General features: G+C 46.0%; 1 long non-coding RNA gene across 7 annotated transcripts in view; it reads right to left on the bottom strand.

Moving 5' to 3' along the window:
* LOC113601339 (uncharacterized) overlaps positions 1-19,439 on the bottom strand; it is a 72,254-nt gene that overhangs the window by 38,035 nt on the left and 14,780 nt on the right. For 6 of the 7 annotated variants that reach the window (XR_008299465.1, XR_008299466.1, XR_008299460.1 and 3 more), the window contains exons 3-4: positions 2,442-2,555; positions 1,429-1,560 (exon numbers count right to left, since the gene is read on the bottom strand). This is a non-coding gene — a long non-coding RNA (uncharacterized LOC113601339). Of the gene's footprint in view, positions 1-1,428; positions 1,561-2,441; positions 2,556-6,947; positions 16,233-19,439 lie in introns of those variants that run through there. The other variant, XR_008299462.1, reaches the window with a different exon arrangement.

The following is a 19,439-nucleotide window of genomic DNA, read 5'->3' as shown; positions in this document are numbered from 1 at the left end:
ACACGCCTTTCCCCTGTGCTGTGCCCCTTCCCCTCTTCGCATTCTTGCCTGAGGCACTGACTTGAATCTAAACTGAAACAACTCTTATCTTCCATTAGTTTCCCCTGTACTTTACCTTCCATGATTTACCACCCCTAGAAGCCCAAACCCCTTAACTTGTCTTGTCACTTCATGATTTATCACTTTTTGTTAAAATGGTATATAAGCCCCCAGGCTTTGGGGGATTTTTTTCACTCCTTTTTGTGAGAGCCTCCCCCACCCCCCAGGCCAAACATAGACCTTCTCTCCTGTTAATCTATCTTTTGTCATTTTAATTTGCAGGTTCCAGTCACTAAATATAAGAGGGTAGAGGAAAAGTACCCCCCCTTCCTCCCCCCCACTCGGGTTACTCCCCACAGCAGTGAAAGATTATCTTAGCTCTAAGAGGGCTGCAGGGGGGACAAATAGATCTTCTCAGAGAGAAGCCTGAGGTATCACCACATTCACAGAGGCTGAAGAAGAAGTAAGCAAGTGGCTGGAATAGAGTATTTGTCCTATGAAACAAACTTTAGGAAAAAGATCCTCAGTAATTGGGAGTAAAGATCATCCAAAAGAGTCTGTGAGAGTCAGCTTAAAAACACCTGCCAAGTCCAAAGAGAGCAGATGATATAAATCACTATGCCAAGACCAATCAAGCAAGAACTCCCCCACTCCTCTTACCTCCTCTCAATTCCAGAACTCCAGCCCTGAAAGACTCAGGACTCATAGTTAGTAAGTATACTTAGCCCCCTTTCTCTCCATCTTTCAATAATCCTGAGGTGGGACAGGGCAGGGAGCTTCAATTTTAAGGCAAGAATACTTCAATTATTAAATTTATACTATACATTTTGAAGTGACTAGAGGAATCTTGGGTATTACTAAGTGTGACCAGAAAGTCATGGGGCTCGCCCTAAATTTTATCTGGTGCAGGGGAAGAGCTCATTCCCCTGAATGGATGAGAATGGACAGTGGGAGACCGAAACAAATTTGCTTTGATTACACTCCATGAGTCATGTTTTCAATGTTGGGCGATTTCCTAGTGCCCAAGGAAAGAGTGGGTGGTTGTTTGTGAGTTGGACTCTGGTTCAGAACCCCAGAAAACATCACTGGAGAGGTGACACCAACCACATAAATAGGCCAGTGCCCACAGTTGCCATGGGGCTATGATCAAGAAGTACCATTGGTCCCCATCTGATTTAGAAACCCATCCTGACCAGAGATTATAAATGGTGAGAGCCACCACTGCTCCCATTGCTGCACGACCACGGTCTAAAAATCCGCTATATGTGCCCCCAGAGACCACCCAAGGATGAATCTATTAAGAGTTTGAATCTCTTGGGACGAACAGATTGGATGATGCCTGTGAATATTACAACAAACAAAATGTTTTAGGAGACCTTTAGAACTTACCGTCTCTCAGATCCAAACCTGCCCTTCCAGGCTCAGCCTTGTGCAGTTCAGACTCTGCAAACCACATTGTGGGCTTCCCTGCGGGCTCCCTGTTGGCTCTTGGATGGGAAGCACCAGAGGGAGACAGCAAAGCTGGAGGAGAAAGAAAGAATGCGTTCCTTCCTCTCTGCATCCCGTGGGGTGCCTGTTCCTTGGTGGTCACTCTGATGTCACCTCTCCACCCCGGCACTGGCAGTTCCCAGCACTTTGCACACAGTGCGGTTTTTCCAACGTTTACCTCACGAGCTTCATTACACTTGCCTCTCCCTGGAGACCCCAGGTCCCCACGGGCCCCTCTCCAGCTCAGAGGTGCCAGCCCCGCCAGCCGTGCCTTCTCCTCAAAGTCTGGGTTTCAGGTTGCTAAGTTTTTAATAATTCCCACCTGCCCTCACACCTAACCCCTCAGACAGCAGCTGCTTCCTGCAGTTCCTACCTCCGTGACACCCTGGTGTCCTGGTTTTGATTTTCAGTTGCCAAGTTAATAACTTCGCTCCTACTGAACAACTATTATACTACCTTCTCTGTTCAAATACCTGACAACGTTTCCCTCTCCTGGCCGGTCCCTGACTGGTATGCCTCGTGCCAAAAAAGTGAGAAGGGGAGTCTCTCAGGGGCCTCACTGGGGTAAAGAATCAGTGGGGCTTCAGGGCACCCGGCTGGCTTAGTCAGTAGACCGGAGCATGTGACTCCAAATCTCAAGGTCCTGAGTTCAAGCACCACGTTGGGTGTGGAGCCTACTTAAAAAAAAAAAAAAAAAAAAAAAAAAACACACAAAACAGTGGGGCTTCTAGGAGGGAAAGCTGCAGTTTTTTAGAGTAGTTTTTTCGTTTTAGCATTAGTTTTTGAACCGTTTTTGAACCATGGAGCTCTCTGAGAGACAGATGAAAACAATGGGCTTTCTCTCTAGGAACTGTAAATATCTATCAGCACACCCCCCACCTTCAACCCTCGAATACAGTTTTACACCCACTTACAGGGGTTGGTGGACCCCAAAGCCCAGATTAATCATTCCTGTGGTAGAATGCTGGTCAGGGTGGGTCTTCGTCTTGGAGAAAATCTGGTTGGCTCTCGGAGGCTGTTGTCTAAGCCTAAGAAAAGTCGAACAAAAGGACTGTCAGTACTGGGTTGCCAAGGAGCTGTCCTAGATTTTCAAACTCCCTGAATTTGAGATAAATTTCCTGACTGTGGACCTGCCAACCGTCCTGGATTCCTAGTTGCTCTGGCATCTGAAGCCTTAAAAATGTACCTTTTTCAGCAACGACTATTTTACTCATGGGGACCAAGCCAACAAGAATGAGGTCTTCTGAGGCAGAACCCTGTTTGGGGGGCTCTCCTGCCTAGGGGCCCCTGGTTGACAAGCCAGCTGACCTGGCCAGGTCCCCAGTTCTCTGCCCTTCAGCACCTGCCTAGAGTGTAGCCCTCCCGGAAAGAAAGGCACGTCGCCATCTGCTGGCAGGCCCTATTATCGCACGCCAATGTACCAGGAAGCAATCCAGGGTGCCCGGTTTGTAATCAAGTGGAAGAACTCTTTTATTGTTAGTTATCCGGATGTGTTTGTTGAAGGATTATGCTCTATCCCATTAGAGGGGAGAACACAGTTTGGGAGAAGTTACTACCTCTAGACCTCAATTTTTCCATCTCTAGGGCAAGGCCATTCTCTAAATGCAGAGGGGTCCACCGCTGATTTTGCTTTCTCCATTAAACTGCACCAGAGAGTGAAGAGAATTCTTCCTCACATCACTTACAGTCAGATAGCCACCATCTATCTCTGCAAAGCTACTTGACATATAGTTGCTTTCTTAGCTGAATGTTGATCTTTTCAGTTAGTTAGACATTGCTCAAGATACAGATGGATTTTTTTTCTCTGTTAATTAAAAAAAGAAAGTTTATTCATTCAATCTGCAAAATTATTCATTCACCCAACAATTTTTACTGAATGCCTACTGTGTGCCAGGCACTTTTGAGGCACTAGGGATATGATAATAAACAAAACAAACAAACAAAAAATCCTTTCCTCATACAGCTTCTCATCTAGTGGAGGAGACAGACAACAAACAAAATATGTAAGTGGATGCATGCCAAGAGGGTTGTTTTTTTTTTTTAGCTGTTGCTCTTTCTTTATTTTTACTATCATTTTTACTTATTTATTTATTTGCTTTTTCAGACAGGCGAAATTATAGCATGTCTGTCTGCTGATGGGAATGATCCAGTAAAGGGGGGCGGGGGGATACTGACACAGGAGAGAGGAGGGAGAATTGGTGAATTGTCCTTGAGGAGGTGAGATGGAATGGGATCTAGTGTCCAAGTGTGAGAATCTACTTAGATGCTGGGGACACAGCAGAGAAGAAAACAGGCAACATCCCTGCCTTTCTAGAGATTTCATTCTAATTAGGGCAATGAACAATTTAAAAAAAAAAATGGATCTATGGTACCCATGGTTTGGGATAAAGGCCATGACTGAAAGACAGCAGTCATAGAAGTTCTCTTTGAGAAGTGACACTTAAGCTGAGTCCTGAAGTGTGACACATGTCCATGTGAGGAGCCTGAGGGAAGAGGATTCTAAGCAGAAAGAATGGCAAATGCGAGACCTGGAGGAGGAAGAACTTGGCCCATTTGTACATTTGTAGGAGGTGAAGCTGCAGGAGGGTAGTTACCAAGAAGAGCGAAGCATGAGATGAGGTTACAGAGGTTGGTCACTGATGGCTTTTTTTTTAACAGCCAACAAGTTTTATGAAAAAATTTATGGATAACTCAAGGCAAAGAAGGACAGCCAGCATTGTAAAATGACAAAATCAGAATTAAGGCACATTTCAATAGATGGCATGTAACAAATCTCCATGTCAAATCTTACGTTTAGGTTCAAAAAATCAATTGCAAGAAACAGTAAAAGGAAGATCATACATGAACAGTTCTTATGAAAAGGGTTTTCGGCTTGCAAAGAGCAGAGTCTAGGACAGAGGCCTAAGTGCAAATTCCTTCCTGGGAATGTGATCAAAGGAGCAAAGGAGAGGAGGTGAGGCGGAGTGAAGAAGGAAGAAGAAAAGAATCAGTACAGAACTATGTTATGGAGGTGGCCGTGTCTATAGGCATCTGTGTGTACAATCCCAGGAGGTCATGGCGTTGCTGTCTGAAAGGTGTCTCAGCACCAACCCAGGGGGGAGGAAAGAAGACTGCAGCTCTCCATTGTCCTCATACCACTGGGCAAAGGTTCTTTGCATGGTTGTCTACCTTGCCCGTGTGTGAGTGACAAATGGGCTTCCAGGGGGGCCCCACCCATAACGACACTCAGAGGCCCAAAGGCAGAAAGCAAGGGGTACAAAAAGTGCACCTGAGGTGGGTCAGGGTCAAGTGCACCTGTGCGAACTGGCTGGCACCCCACAGAACTGGATACAGATGGAATAAGGGACAGGAGAGACCTAAACCTTGGAAGTGTCTCATGGGAGGTGTCTCATGCACATACATTGGTAAAGGAGGACGATTTCCCTTCCTTCAGCATTTTACCTCGGTCTTTTTAGGTTTTTTGTGGAGACACATGTATATAACTGAATCTCACTGGCAGTGCTTTCATGAAATTTGGGCCCTAAAGGCGAAGAGGTCCCCCAGAATGCTGTCCCAGAAGCCATAATAATCCCTTCTTTAATACTTCGCTAAGTCACAAAGCAAGCAGTCTTTATTAAATATTATCTAAGACTCCTGAGTCTTCATAAAATGTTAACTTATATAAACTATTTACTTCCGCTCCACCCAGGGCTACCATTGTGGCGGGAGGGGGCAGTGTGTTATGTTGAGAAAACCATTTATTCCATTTATCCCAGGCTAGCCAAAGGCCTCAAAATTAATATTTTGACTCATCTCCGAGTGAGGTTCTATGTACAGTCTCAGGGTCACACTGACAACAGCATTGAGGAAGATGCTGGTCTTCCTACGGCTAAAACATGTATCCCCACTACCAAGTCAGACTGCCTGCAGTACATTATAAGTTAATATTTTTCAAAACTCCTATAATTATCTTGTGAATAACTCAGTGCCTTGGGCATTAAATTATACCAATGTATTAAATGCAGAGTTTCCCAAAAAATCATAATTTTTGTGATTCTGTTTTGACATTCTTTTTAAAATATACCGGGAGCTTTTAAAAATGAAAGTAGCCCATGTATTTCTTGATTTCTGAGAGATCCTGCCTAATCCCTACCAACTTGCTGGAAGTACTGTTTACGGAAGTTCCATATCCCCCCCCCCCCCCCCATTCTGAGGGCTTATTAGTCCTGCAACCTTTGGCTGCACAGGGGAAAGCAAAGGAGAATGAGCTAGAAGGTAAGTGAGGAACCCGTGCTCCTTTTCCCAGCTCTGAAGGTGTTTGTAAGCATCACCCGAGGCACTCTGGTATTGCACTGGAGATTGGTTTATTTTTCATTTCACAGTGTTAGGAGTCCCTTTATATAATTGTTGCTGCGGGGAGCCAGCACTTCTAGATACGTCTCTGTTGGGTCCCCAAAGGATAGTCTTCTCGCAGAGTTTCTTCAACCTATTTATTCTCCCCGCCACTTTAAATTCAAAACTCAGGGCTGAGTTCTCTCCTCATTACATCCCTGCTGGCTCTCCAATGGTGCCTTTGGGGGAGGCCCTGTAAAAGTTCAGGGATCACTTATCTCTGCCCTGCAGGTGCTCAACTAGCTGGCTGCTGGCTGTGGTACGCCATTGTTCAACCCCTCAGTGAGCTCCTGGGCCTTCCCTCCCTGCCCTTTAGGTTCTAGGTACATGCAATTCAAAGAGGCTAACATGGGCTTGCAGAAATACCACCCAGGACTGGGGTGGGGAGTGTCCAGAACCTCGTGGTAGTCTGAATACTGCCTACCTTTAATAATACCTCCATCACTAATAAGAAGAAGAATGGCAGCGACCATCATTTACTGAATGTTTTCTAATCTCCAGGCTTTATGTTAAGTGTTTTACAAACATTATCCTTGTATAATCTTTACAACTGCTTTACCATGCAAATGGTAGTAGTATCCCCATTTTATAGACGAGGAGGCTCAGACTTGTAAATGTTATTTGCCCATGTGGATAGTCATTGGTGGAAGCCAGGCTGGAAGCCAAACATGGACTCCAGAGCTGTCACATTTAACTACTCTATATATTATTGCACAGTCCTTATGTACGTCTCTGCCCGATTAGCAGTGGATGCTACATTTGTAGAGGATAGATTTACTCATCCAACTGTCCTCTGCTCTTCTTGAACTGGGGAAGCCTAGTTCAAGCCTCACATTCCTTCTGAGATCCTCCCCAACCGTCCAGCCTTCACAGAGCACCTCTCTCCCTGAATTCCCCTAGCAAGTAGAATGTGTGCCAGTGACTTGGCACTTTATCATCCAAGGTCTCGGGTCATTATCTCATTCAAGTGGGAACATCTTTTCTCCCCAACAAGAATGCATATAACCACAGGCAAGGACATGTCTTACTTTTCAAGGCAAGAGAAGTACCTGTTGAGTAGGATTGAGTAACTCCTCTTCCTCCAGATCCTTCCTGTTGGCTCAACGGCAGGCCAGCAACATGCCTTTGAGAGGGCCCTGCTCCAGACTTGAAGACTGGGGTGTTGGAATCTCAGTTATCTTGGCTGTCTGCCCCTTACCATATACCCCTCCTTCCTTGCCCCGTGTCAATATCCTCACTTTCTTGCCCTTTCTTACCTGGCAGTCATAAATCTGGCAGCTTCCCACTACCTTCCTGATGAGGCTAACTCTTTGGTGTCCAGAGAGGTCACGGCAGCCTATTCCTAGAGAACTCTTGGCCCTCCTCTTGGACCCTCACCTGGGCAAGAAGTGGCCTCCCCAGTGTGCTGCCCTAGGATGTCATTGTGCAGCATCTATTGTCCCCACCCCCTCAGTGTTTTCCCCGTAAACTGCCATCTCTGAGGAGGAATCAATCCACCCTGTAATCATTTTCTTGGAGGGCCTGGGGACTGATTGATGGGTCTAGTTGTTTTATTATTAGCCAGTGTAAGTTAAGTAAGTCCAATCAATAAACTTTATAGGTCTCCCCAGATTGCTCCAGAGGTGAGACCCAGTCGCTTTCACCTCAATAGATTTAGACCCCTGCCTAAATAAAAAGCAATACTCACCTGGAGAAGCAGTTTTATTTCCTTTTGAAAGAATCTCTTAGTGCCCTTGAGCCTGTCATGACTTAAATCAATAACCTTAACAGCTTCCAAGAAGAAATCAGTTGCCTTTGGAGTGTCTCCGTGCCACCGCCCTCTCTGCATGACACGACGATTTTAGACCCCTGAACCGAACCAGGCAAAGTGGTGAGGACTAATACCACCGCCTGTCACATCCCTGGGCACCGGTACCCCCTCCAGTGCTGGCAGTCCAGACCTTCCCCTCCTACCCTTCTCTCCCTCCTCTCCCAGACCTCTCTGTGCCTAAGACTCCTTGTAAACACATCCCTGCTCTGCATCCCTGGCCTCCAGGGCCCTGAGTGACTAGACTGGTCTGAGTGACCAGGAGCTGGTCTTCCTTGTCATTTTGAGGGTGAATGTGGTAGTCCTTCCAGGTGGCACTTTTGTGCATTCACAAGAATATCTAGGAAGCAGAGTAAAATGGTGGTATTAGTAACAGGAGGAGGAGGAATAATACCTCGACAGTGAGAATTTCAGGACTTATGGGGGAGAAGAGGGCCCGATCTGGGCCAGTGACCTTGCCAATTATTCCTCGGAGAATGCCACCCTCTCTGCCCATTTAGGGCTGGCCACAATAGGGCTGATTTAAGGGTGATCCTCACTGTCTTCACTCTGCCCCTTCATCAGGCTGCCCAGTCTCCACTTCCAAATTCTGCAAAGACAACCATGATGGAGCCAACAGTGACATGGTCTGGCTAAGGGCCAGGAGCCAGCAGGAGAGGAAAGTCACTTCTATCTCTCTGCCCAATGTCAGAGCATTGTGCCTATGAAAGCCCCATATCACCCATCTAGAATGGTGGCTAGAAAGCCCCTCACAATATTTTCATTCTCAAGTGGGAACAAGACCACCCTCCTTGGCCATGAGATCAAACTCACAAATTCCAGGATTTCCATGGTTGCTCCAAATCTCATTCTGTGCTGCCAAGATGGACTCTCCAATCAGGCCAGTAAATATGGGATCAGGTTGTCTCAAAACCATTCCTATATTGGAAAAAGCTTTTGTCTTTTTAATTTTTTTAATTTAATTTTAAATTTAAATGGAAGGTGTTTAAATGGAAGTTCATTTATTTATTTTGAGAGGAAGAGCATGCTGGCAGTGGAAGGTCAGAGAGAGAGGGAGAGAGAGAGAATTCCAAGCAGGCCCATGCTGTCAGCACAGAGCCTGATGCAGGGCTCAAACCCTCAAACCATGAGATCCTGACCTGAACTGAAACCAAGAGTCAGATGCTCAACTGACTGAGCCACCCAGGTGCCCTTAAGTTTTATTTGAGAGAGAGAGAGAGACAGAGAGAGAGAGAGAAAGAATCTTAAGCAGGGTCCACATTCAGCATGAAGCCTGATGAAGGGCTCGATCACATGACCCTGGGATCATAAACTGAGCTAAAATCAAGTCATACACTCAACTGACTGAGCCACCCAAGCCCCCTGGAAAAGGTTTTAAATGAAATACTGGGATGGGAGGGAAACCCTCTCCCTATATATATCTATCCCAATAAAAATATATAAATGTTAAAATATGAAAAAGAGGAAAAGTAATGGATTTTTCTGTTTTAATTACATCAATACTTTTAAAAACTGGAACAAACATACCTACATATTGGTCTGTTGCAGTAACGAATAATAGTTTCTGCTTTCCAGGCTTAACCTCTACAAATTTGTCAATGACTTTGTCAAAACTCATCTTCACATAATTCATGTTCAATGGACAGTTCGTTGTTCAATAGACAGTCTTCACTCATGGTTAATTTTCATTTTGAAAAACTTCTTCTACATGAATCAACAAATACATAAATAGAAGTCTTAAATATAACAATAGGTTTGTCAAAGATTCATTAAAAATCCCATGTCACAATTCACTTTAGAAGTTGCAATACTGTCCGTGTATTTGTTTCTTTGGGATCAATTTTAGATGCTTTCAAATGTCTTCGTAGTAAAAAAATTTCTGCTAAAATATCTCCACCAGAAAATTTACCATACATTTTTATTACAGTTGGTAAACTTCTACGGTGTTTCTTCTGTAAAAATCAGGGAAAATGGTTGAGTAACAGTGAATATTGGCATTATTTGATATGTTGCTTTAGAACAAGCATCCAGCTCTTTGAATGCCTTGAAAACAAGGCATTTAAACATTGCCCTTTTGATACAGGAGTACTGATGCATAGGGACACTTGTACCCCAAGGTTTATAGCAGCACTCTCAACAATAGCCAAATTATGGAAAGAGCCTAAATGTCCATCAACTGATGAATGGATAAAGAAATTGTGGTATATACACAATGGAGTACTACGTGGCAATGAGAAAGAATGAAATATGGCCCTTTGTAGCAACGTGGATGGAACTGGAGAGTGTGATGCTAAGTGAAATAAGCCATACAGAGAAAGACAGATACCATATGGTTTCACTCTTATGTGGATCCTGAGAAACCTAACAGAAACCCATGGGGGAGGGGAAGGAAAAAAAAAAAAGAGGTTAGAGTGGAAGAGAGCCAAAGCATAAGAGACTCCTGAAAACTGAGAACAAACTGAGGGTTGATGGGGGGTAGGAGGGAGGGGAGGGTGGGTGATGGGTATTGAGGAGGGCACCTTTTGGGATGAGCACTGGGTGTTGTATGGAAACCAATTTGACAATAAACTTCATATATTGAAAAAAAAAAACAAAACACATTGCCCTTTTCGGGTGCCTGGCTGGCTCAGTCAGAAGAGTATGTGACTCTTGGTCTCAGGCTCGTGATTTCGAGCCCTATGTTGGGTGTGGAGATTACTTAAATAAATAAAACTGTTTGAAAATTAGAAATAAATAAACACTGCCCTTTTGAGTCCTTCTGGTATGGGCACATGGAATGACAAAATCCTACTAACTCTTAGTCTATTTCTTCATGTTTGCAATCAGGCATTATCATTGTTTATTTTGAATTTATGGTTTAAACATAGGAATATGTGTTTCCACAGGGTTTGGAACTGAAGGGTTCCAAATCATTAGGTACTTATTCTGAAAACAAACACTTATGGGTGAATTCACTGGAGTCAGGGGTTAATTCTCAAATTAACTTCCATGTAGAATACAATGCTTGTTAATAGTAAGCTATTTGAATGTGTTCATTGAAGCTTACATATACATTAGTGAAACTCAACAGCAACCAGAGCAATTATGTAGAACTTAGACCGACAAAAGAATTTTTCAAGGAGGATATTTTTATCACTGACATTGTTCAGATTGGCCAGCACATGTGAACAATAAAAAAAAAAAAAAAAAAAAAAAACAGACTGAATCTTAATTTTATGGTTGTTTGAGAATTTGCTGAATAATGCACCCCCGATAGCCTGCCTTCGGGTGACCCCACTGCCCTCACACCCCTGGTGTCCCACCTCTCACGAGAGGAGGGGGTGGACTTCAGCCCCTGGCAAGCCACGCTCTGAGTCTGGCCTTCTAAACCTTGCCAGGAAGCCTTGCTGACCAAACTCACAAAATGGAGGCCCGTATCCAGGTCACTGACCTATTTTGTTTGGCCTGTGATGTTAACAAGCAAAACAAAAAAAGCCACGACCCGCCAGTGTCATTTGGCGGGCTGTGTGCTTACAGTTCACCACTGTGGCCGCCACTCCTATTTTTCATGCTTTGTCTCATTTGCCCACCTCAGTCATCTGCCCAGCGTCTGTAGCCATCTGACTTTACGGCTTTGTCTCTAGAGCCGTCCAGACAGGAACCTAAATGTTGTCCAGTCAGTTAGCCTGATGGCTCTGCTCTCTGCTCTGCCCTCACTGACCACAGCTCACCAGCCTCCCCCTAATGCCTCAACTCTAACGCTTCAGAAGCCCCTTTCCCTCTCGTTTAACCTGGTGTTTCTCTCCTCTCACCACCACCGCTCTGCTTCAGAAAGGAGGCCCTTAGGCAACCAGCCGCAGAGTCTCCTCCAGCAGGAGCCAGGCAACTGCCTCCCTTTGCCCGGAAGCTTTGGTCTTCAGCTTCGTCTTTGATGCTCAGGAGGCCAGGGGGAGTGGCGAGCATGTACGTACTTGTCATCTGGGGTGCAGCAAGGGGCTGGCTCCCCTGGTTAGCAGGTGGCGAAACGGAGGGGAGAAACCATTTCCAAGCCCTGAACGCACACGCCGAGTCCCGCCCGCGGTTGGCTTCACTGAACGAACTTCATGCAAAACGCATTCTTGGCCAAGCGGTGCCACACGGACACGAACAATTACTTTCAGCCAGAGGTGGTGGAGCCAGCTCGTGCCAACTCCTGAGATGCAGTTGCTAAGCACTCAGGAATTTTACCGGCGAGGTGTGTCTTAAAATCAGCCAAGGGAGAAGTATTTACACCAAGGACATTGGCAAGTGTTAGAAACAAGGGCTTTCTGAGGGGGGTTGACCAGCATACCACTGCCTTCGGCCCAACCCAACATGCCCTGCCCACGGACAGTGACTAGAAATTCTAAGTTTTATTTGATTTCTTTTCATCCCTTATGCTCTAAGAGAAGTTGTCTAGTGCAGGTAAGAGGTGGGTTCTGGAGCCACCCATCTGGGTTCAAGTCCACATCCCACCTGTGGGACCTGGAGCCACTGCTTAATCTCCGTGCCTCGTGTTCCCATCTCTAAAGTCAAGGTGGTCCTAGCACCTTCTCATGGGATTTTTGTGGGTTTATACGAGTCAATAAACATGAAGTACCTTGAGCAGGGCCTGCACCTAAAAAGTGCCCCACAAACATTAGTTGTTGTTCTAAGACTGAAATGTCCTGTAGTTCTCTTATTTTAGCTGTGTAGTTAAAAGATGCAAATATCTAGTAACCAATTTAAACCGTGCACTGCTCTGACTATAAATATCACTAATGTACCATCTTTTCGATTGGGTATCTATCAGGTTAACCCAAGTCCTCGTCCCCTCAAAAAGAGAGCAACGACACATGGTAAAAAGCCTATCAACACTGTTATCCCAAAATGTGGGTATTGGTTTTGCATCTCAATCCCAGAATTAGGAAAAGTCTCCTGTTGCTTTATTTTTTTTTATAAATTCTTTTTTTTCCCCTCAAAGTTTATTTATTTATTCTGACAGAGAGAGAGAGCACGGAAGGGGCAGAGAGAGGGAAAGAGAGAATCCCAGCAGGCTCCACACTGTCAGCGCAGAGCCTGGTGCGGGGCTCGAACCCACGAAGCCATGAGAGCATGACCTGAGCCGATGTTGGACGCTTAACTGACGGAGCCCATTCAGGTGCCCCTATAAATTCTGCTTTAAAAAAAAAATCATTTTTAAGTTGCACTGTATTTTTCAAATGCTCACAGCCCTGAAATCAGAACAGATGTTAGAGTTGATGTGTGCATTGGATGTGGCCGTGTGTTTCTTTTTCTGTCCCTAAAAGCAGTTATTAAATTGTTGGTGCATCTTACAACTGATGGTGCCTTAGAATCTGAGAAGGGTAATAATAATTGTCAAAGGCATAATCAGTTAAGGATGGGGATGCCAGCCTCCTTGTCTGATGCCGTGTCCCCAGGATCACAGTGTTTCCAGGGTGGGGCTCTCTTACTTGTGTGACTACCAAGGCCGCCCGTCCCTACCCTGAGGCCCAGTGTTGGTAGGGGTTGGCCCAGGTCCAGACATTTTTTTTTTAAGTGTGCAAAGTTGCTTCCTCATTCTTCAATTAGAAGCACAGTGCAGCCTTCCCCTGGGGCTGGGATCTGACCGCCAGCAAGGAAAGCACTAAAGCAATGTGAAAGCAAAGGTGGGGTAGGAACTGGGCTGCGGAATAAGAAGCAGGCCCAGCTGTGCCCGGCAGAGAACATACCCGCAGCACTGACATTCTGAGTCATCCCCTTCCTGGTTCCACATGGTTGGTCCACATGCCACACTTTCTCTATAATCTCAGTTTCCCCACCTGCTTTCTTGCCCCAACGGCTCGTGGAGTTTAAGAGGAGCAATCAATAAAAGGCTTGAAAGGACTATGAGAGAAATTCTGGCCATGGAGACTCCGGGGTGGGGGTGGGGGGCCCCTCCCCAGCTGCCCCCTGAGCCCACGCTCTCCGCAGCCGGTGCCTCTGGGCCCCGGAACTGTCCCTGAGCCGGAGACTCTGAGCCATAGCCCCTGGGACTCCCCTGTGTGAGGCTGGGGCCAAGCTGCAGGGACCCCAGGGGAGCCCCAGCTAGAGCAGAAGCCACAGGAGTGACCCTTCATAGGAGCTAAGCTGCCATCCACACCCTGACCTCCTTTGTTCCTGTTTTGTCCCTACTCTGTCCTGTGTGCGGGAGCCCCTACAAGGCTGCGGCAGGAGGGGAGCACACAGTCTGGGCCTGGACCTCACCTGCCACTGCTGTGTCCAGAGCCCTGCGCAGATCCTTTTCCTCTTTGCAGGAGCCACGAGGTTGGGGGGCGGGGGGGGGGGGGGGGACACAAACATGTCAGGCAAAGAAGCCTTGCAGGAAGACGGGGTGGGGGGGGGCGGAGGGGGGCAGCTTCACCCAGCCACTGCCACTACCATCCCTGTGGCATGAAGATGACAGCCGCCACTCAGCATTCCTGCTATGGGCTCCACCCCCACATTCACACCGAAGCCACACTCCCTAGGCCTACACCCAGTCCAAGCTGAGCACTGGGGAACCGGGGATGGACTAACGCAGGGCATTCCTGAGAGACCCAGGACTCCTCCCAAGCAGCTTTGGCTCAGGGCCTCCCCATGTATCTGCCCGAACGTTTCTCGTACTACTAAGACTCTTCCCACTTGTGTAATAAAAAAATTAATCTAGCACAAAAGAAATCTGACATTTACCCCTAACTCCTGGGAGATAATCTTCATTTGCCTGGGGGGGCATTGGGCTGGCCAGATAACAGCAGTGTGACTCAGGGTGGGGGCTGGCCACACCAGGAAGAGCAATATGGTTTAGGGTGCAGCTTTGGGTCACCCACAGACAGAGATCCCCTACGTGGACAGTCAATCAACCATGCCTACATGACGGAGCCCCAATAAGCACTCTGAACACCAGGGCTTAGGTGAGCTTCCTGGGTTTACAACACTCCACACATAGTCTCAGGTAGTTTCCTGGAAAGTAACGTGTCCTGACTCCATGGGGGAGGGGACAAGGAAAGCTCTGGGTCTGGTCCCTGGACTCCATCCTATGTGTTCCTTTCCTTGGCGGATTTTAATCTATAACCTTTCCCTATAAACTAGTCATGAGTCTAACAGCTTTCAGGGAGTTCCATGAGTCCTTCTAGCAAATCATGGAACCCTGAGAATGGTCTTGGAGACTCTGAACTTGCAGCTGGTGCCTGAAGTGAGGGCAGTCTTGTAGTCACTGTTCCCTCTAATCTGTACAATTGCCCTGAGTCTCCTCACTGCCTATTCATCCCCTTCACTGGGGCCAGAACTGCACTGGGGTCCGAGCTCACCCCCTTCCTGGGCTCCCACCCTTTTATCCTTCATAGGCATTTCCCTCCAAAATCTCTTTTACGGCCGATCCCATCTTGGCATCTGCTTCTCAGTGAACCTGAATGAACACAGGTGGTCTGTGAGCCATCGGTAGACTCCTGGACCCCACCTCGCACCTGCTAAGTGACACTCTCAGAGGCGAGGCCTAGGGATCCACATTGTAGATGAGGTGCCCACATGATTCAGGTGCACACCAAACTTGGAGGGCCACTGGCCTGGACGATGGGCAGTTTCTGAGCCACTGCTCAGGCTCAGATGAAAGGCCGCCACCAGTGGGAGGTGGGCATCCAAAGCACCACCAGGCTGCTGCCCTGGGTGGGACGCTAAGCTCCCAGCTGCAGGGTGGATGTGTCCCGTGATGGTCTCATGGGTGGCAGTGAGTGCAGTCATTGTAGGAGCTGGTCCCACGCATGAGACCAGGTGCTTCCTGCTGCCTGCACCCCCACCACCTTGTCGGAGACATCAGTCCGTTATCCTCACACCCAACCTGGCTCTTTGAGAGCCCAAGCTTTAGAACATTTCCCTGCAGCATCTACTGCCATCTCCTTTTTCCACCAGGATGCTGGGATCCCTATTCCTCTCTAGGGTTTCTTGTCATCACAAAAGCTCATCATCACAAAAGCTCAATCGTTCCAAAGCCTGACAAACAAGGGCCACTTCCTCTTTGCATTTCCTTGTATGTATTTCCACTTTTGACAACGCTTCCATTTATTCATTCATTTATCCAACAAATGCTATAGAATGCTTAGTACATAGCATATACACACTGGCGTCATCATACCCATAACCCCCAAATGGGATCAGCCTAGACACAATGGACTGAAGAATCACAGATCTTGAGACCACAAAGTTACTTGATGTTATGATAAGAATAATAAGGTGGTCAGACTAGTCAATTACAGAAATCATCTTAGAGATAAGCTGCCATGAAATACAACATAGGAATGTACCGCTCATGTGATTGAGGCGCCTCCGAACCTTCCCCGGAACCTTGGTTGGTGCAAACGTGTGCTTCTGACCTTGATGACCACATCTCCAATCCCTTCATCCAGGACTTCATCCTGGGTGGCTGAGGACTAGATCTTAGACAAGCAGCTCTTAACATCTTTTGAATTAGGAATCTCTTTGAGAATTTGATGAAGGCTATGGACTCCTTTCTCCACAAACAGACTCCCCCTCCCCCCCACCCTGAGATAGAGATTGTGTCCGTGCACAAGCAGGGGAGGGGCAGAAGGGGAGAGAAAGAATTTTAAGGAGATTCCACACTCAGCACAGAGCCCAATATGGGGCTGGATCTCATGACTGTGAGATCATGACCTGAACCAAAATCAAGAGTAGGACCCTCAACCGACTGAGCCACCCAGGCACCCCAGCCTTTTATACATGCAAAATTGTGTACACATTCCAAAGGGTTCCATCCTCTGCTCACATATTTAGCTACAGTAAATGTAGCTAAATATTTAGTACAGTATTACTAATATTAGCAATTAAAAGAAAAACTATTTCTCTACTCACAACACTTGTGGCACCAAATATGGGGGGAGGGGTTTCCACATCAACCGATTCTCCAACTCTCCATGCACCAACTGTTCTAATTCTGACACAAACTATGAGAGTTGGCACGGACCACACAAGCTAAGGGTTCAGATCCATAAGACTGCTTCCACTTCGGACACCAGTTGCAAGTCCCAGGCTGTGACTTACACTTCTTTTTTTTTTTTAAGTTTATTTATTTTGAGAGAAAGAGAGCGTGCATGTAAGTGAGCATGCATATGAGCAGGGGAGGGGCAGAGAGAGAGAGAGAGAGAGAGGAGAGAGAAACCCAAGAAGGCTCCACACTGTCAGTGCAGAGCCTGGTGTGGGACTCAAACTCACAAACTATGACATCATGACCTGAGGCGAAATCCAGAGTCGGACGCTTAACTGACTGAGCCACCCAGGCATCCCATCACTTACACTTCTTTTTTTTTTTTTAATTAAAAAAAAATTTTTTTTTTAAGTTTATTTATTTTTGAGACAGACAGAGCATGAATAGCGGAGGGTCAGAGAGAGGGAGACACAGAATCTGAAACAGGCTCCAGGCTCTGAGCTGTCAGCCCAGAGCCTGACGTGGGGCTCGAACTCACAGACCACGAGATCATGACCTGAGCTGAAGTTGGACGCTTAACCAACTGAGCCACCCAGGCGCCCCCCCCATCACTTACACTTCTAACCAACTGCCTATAAATCCAGGTTCCCATAGCCCCTTCCTCAGGCTTGATAATGTTATCAAGGCTTACGAAACTCAAAGAAACATCTACTTACGTTTTTCTTATATTATTATAAATAATATTATAAAGGATACAAGTGAATAGCCAGATGAAGAGGAACAGGGTGAGGTCCAGAAGGGTGCCAGGCACAGAAGCTTCTGTCCTTATGCAGTTGGGTGTGTCAGTTTCCTCGTATGTGGATGTGCTCACCAATCCAGAAGCTCTCTGAACCCCGAAGTTTAGGGACAGAGGCTTCATCGCGTAGGCATGATTATTGACTATCGTTAACTCAATCTCCAGCCCCTCCCCTCCCTGGAGGATGAGAGGTGGAGCTGAAAGCTTCAGACTTATAATCATGACTTGGTCTTTCCGGTGACCAGTTCCTCTTCTTGAAGCTATCCAGGAGCCCACAGAAAATTGCCTCGTTAGAACAAAAGAGACTCCTATCAGGAAATTTCATGAGATTTTGGAGTTCTATGTCAGGAACTGGAAGCAGAGACCAAATATATTTTTTATCATGTCACAGTAATAAAAAAACTAGAAGAGATCTAATAGTGGAATTAAGGTACAATATGACCAAATAATAACACATTATGCAATGATTGAGATATTTTTTTTAAATGTTAATGTCTATTTTTGAGAGAGAGAGAGAGACAGCACAAGCCAGGGAGGGACAGAGAGAAAGAGAGACACAGAATCCAAAGCAGGCTCCAGGCTCTGAGCTGTCAGCACAGAGCCCAATGTGTGGCTCGAACCCACAAACTGTGAGATCATACCTGAGCCAAAGTTGGACAGTTAACCAACTGAGCCACCCAAGCACCCCAAGATTTTTTAAAAATACCCTTGCTGACATGATGAGCCAAAATATACTGCCTATCCTGTGATGGACATGATTATAAGTTCTTTAAATGTATTAATTCATGCTTGTCACCAATGCCTTATAAGGTATGCTTTAATTTTACTCTTATTTTGTAGATAAGGAAACTGAGGTAGAGAGGTTAAGTAACTTGCCCAAGATTATATAATTACTAAGTAGAGGGGCAGGATTTGAATCCAGGAGATCTGAGTTTATAAACACAAAAATGTAGAATATGAAGTCCTCCATACCATATGATCCCATTTTAGTTTAAAAAAAAAAATTTTGGACTGGTGACCCCTGTGGTGGCTTTACTATATGCCCACAAGTTCTTGGATTCTCCTCCTTTCAAGAGTTAGAAGTTAAATCCTCTCCCCTTGAGGGTGGTCTTCACTTACTATCTTCCTTCTGATGAATAGAATGTGGCAGAAAGGACTTCCAAGACTAGGTCACAGAAGACATTGCAACTTCCTCCTTGTTTTCTCCCAGATCACTTGCTCTGGGAGAAGCCAGCCCCTGTGCTGTGAACATTGTCAAGTAGTCCTGTGGAGAGTCCATGTGGGGAGGAACTAAGGCCTCCAGTCGACAGTCTCAGGAATAAGCCATTTGCAATCAGGTTTTCCAGTCCCATTCCAGTCCCAAATGGAGGTTTCTCATCTGTCAAATGGGCATTAATTCTGCAGAATTCATGAAATTAGATATTGCCAGATATTTATTGTCTTAATCCATTCAGGCTGCTGTAACAAAATGCCACAGACTGGGTGGCTTATGAACAGCAAAATGTTATTTCTTATGGTTCTGGAAGCTGAAAGTCTAAGATCAGGGTGCCAGCATGGTGACATTCTAGCAAGGGACTGCTTCCTGGTTCATGGTCAGTCCCTCCTCACAGCATCTTCTCTTGGCGGAAGGGGCCAGGGATCTCTCTGGAGCCTCTTTTATAAGGGCACAAATCCCATTCATAAAGGCTCCCTTCTCATGACCTAAGTACCTCCTAACAGCCCCACCTCCTAATACCATCACACTGGGCATTAGGATTGCAACATATGAATTTAGGGGTGGGGGGAGAACACAAATGTCCAAACCATAGCATTTACATAGAACAAATAACATGATTATATACAATGTGAGGCAGATTATGTGCAGTATAAAAGAGAAACAATACTTCCCGACAAGAATGATTCCTGCAACCTATGGTCTTATGAATGTAAATTTAGGGACTAACAATTCTCATTTTATAAATTCCTTTTTTTTTTTTAATGCTGAAGTATTGGGCACCTAGATGGCT

Source organism: Acinonyx jubatus, chromosome B3, assembly GCF_027475565.1.
Source record: "Acinonyx jubatus isolate Ajub_Pintada_27869175 chromosome B3, VMU_Ajub_asm_v1.0, whole genome shotgun sequence".
Taxonomy (NCBI): Eukaryota; Metazoa; Chordata; class Mammalia; order Carnivora; family Felidae; genus Acinonyx; species Acinonyx jubatus.
This window is presented reverse-complemented; position numbering and strand designations above follow the sequence as displayed.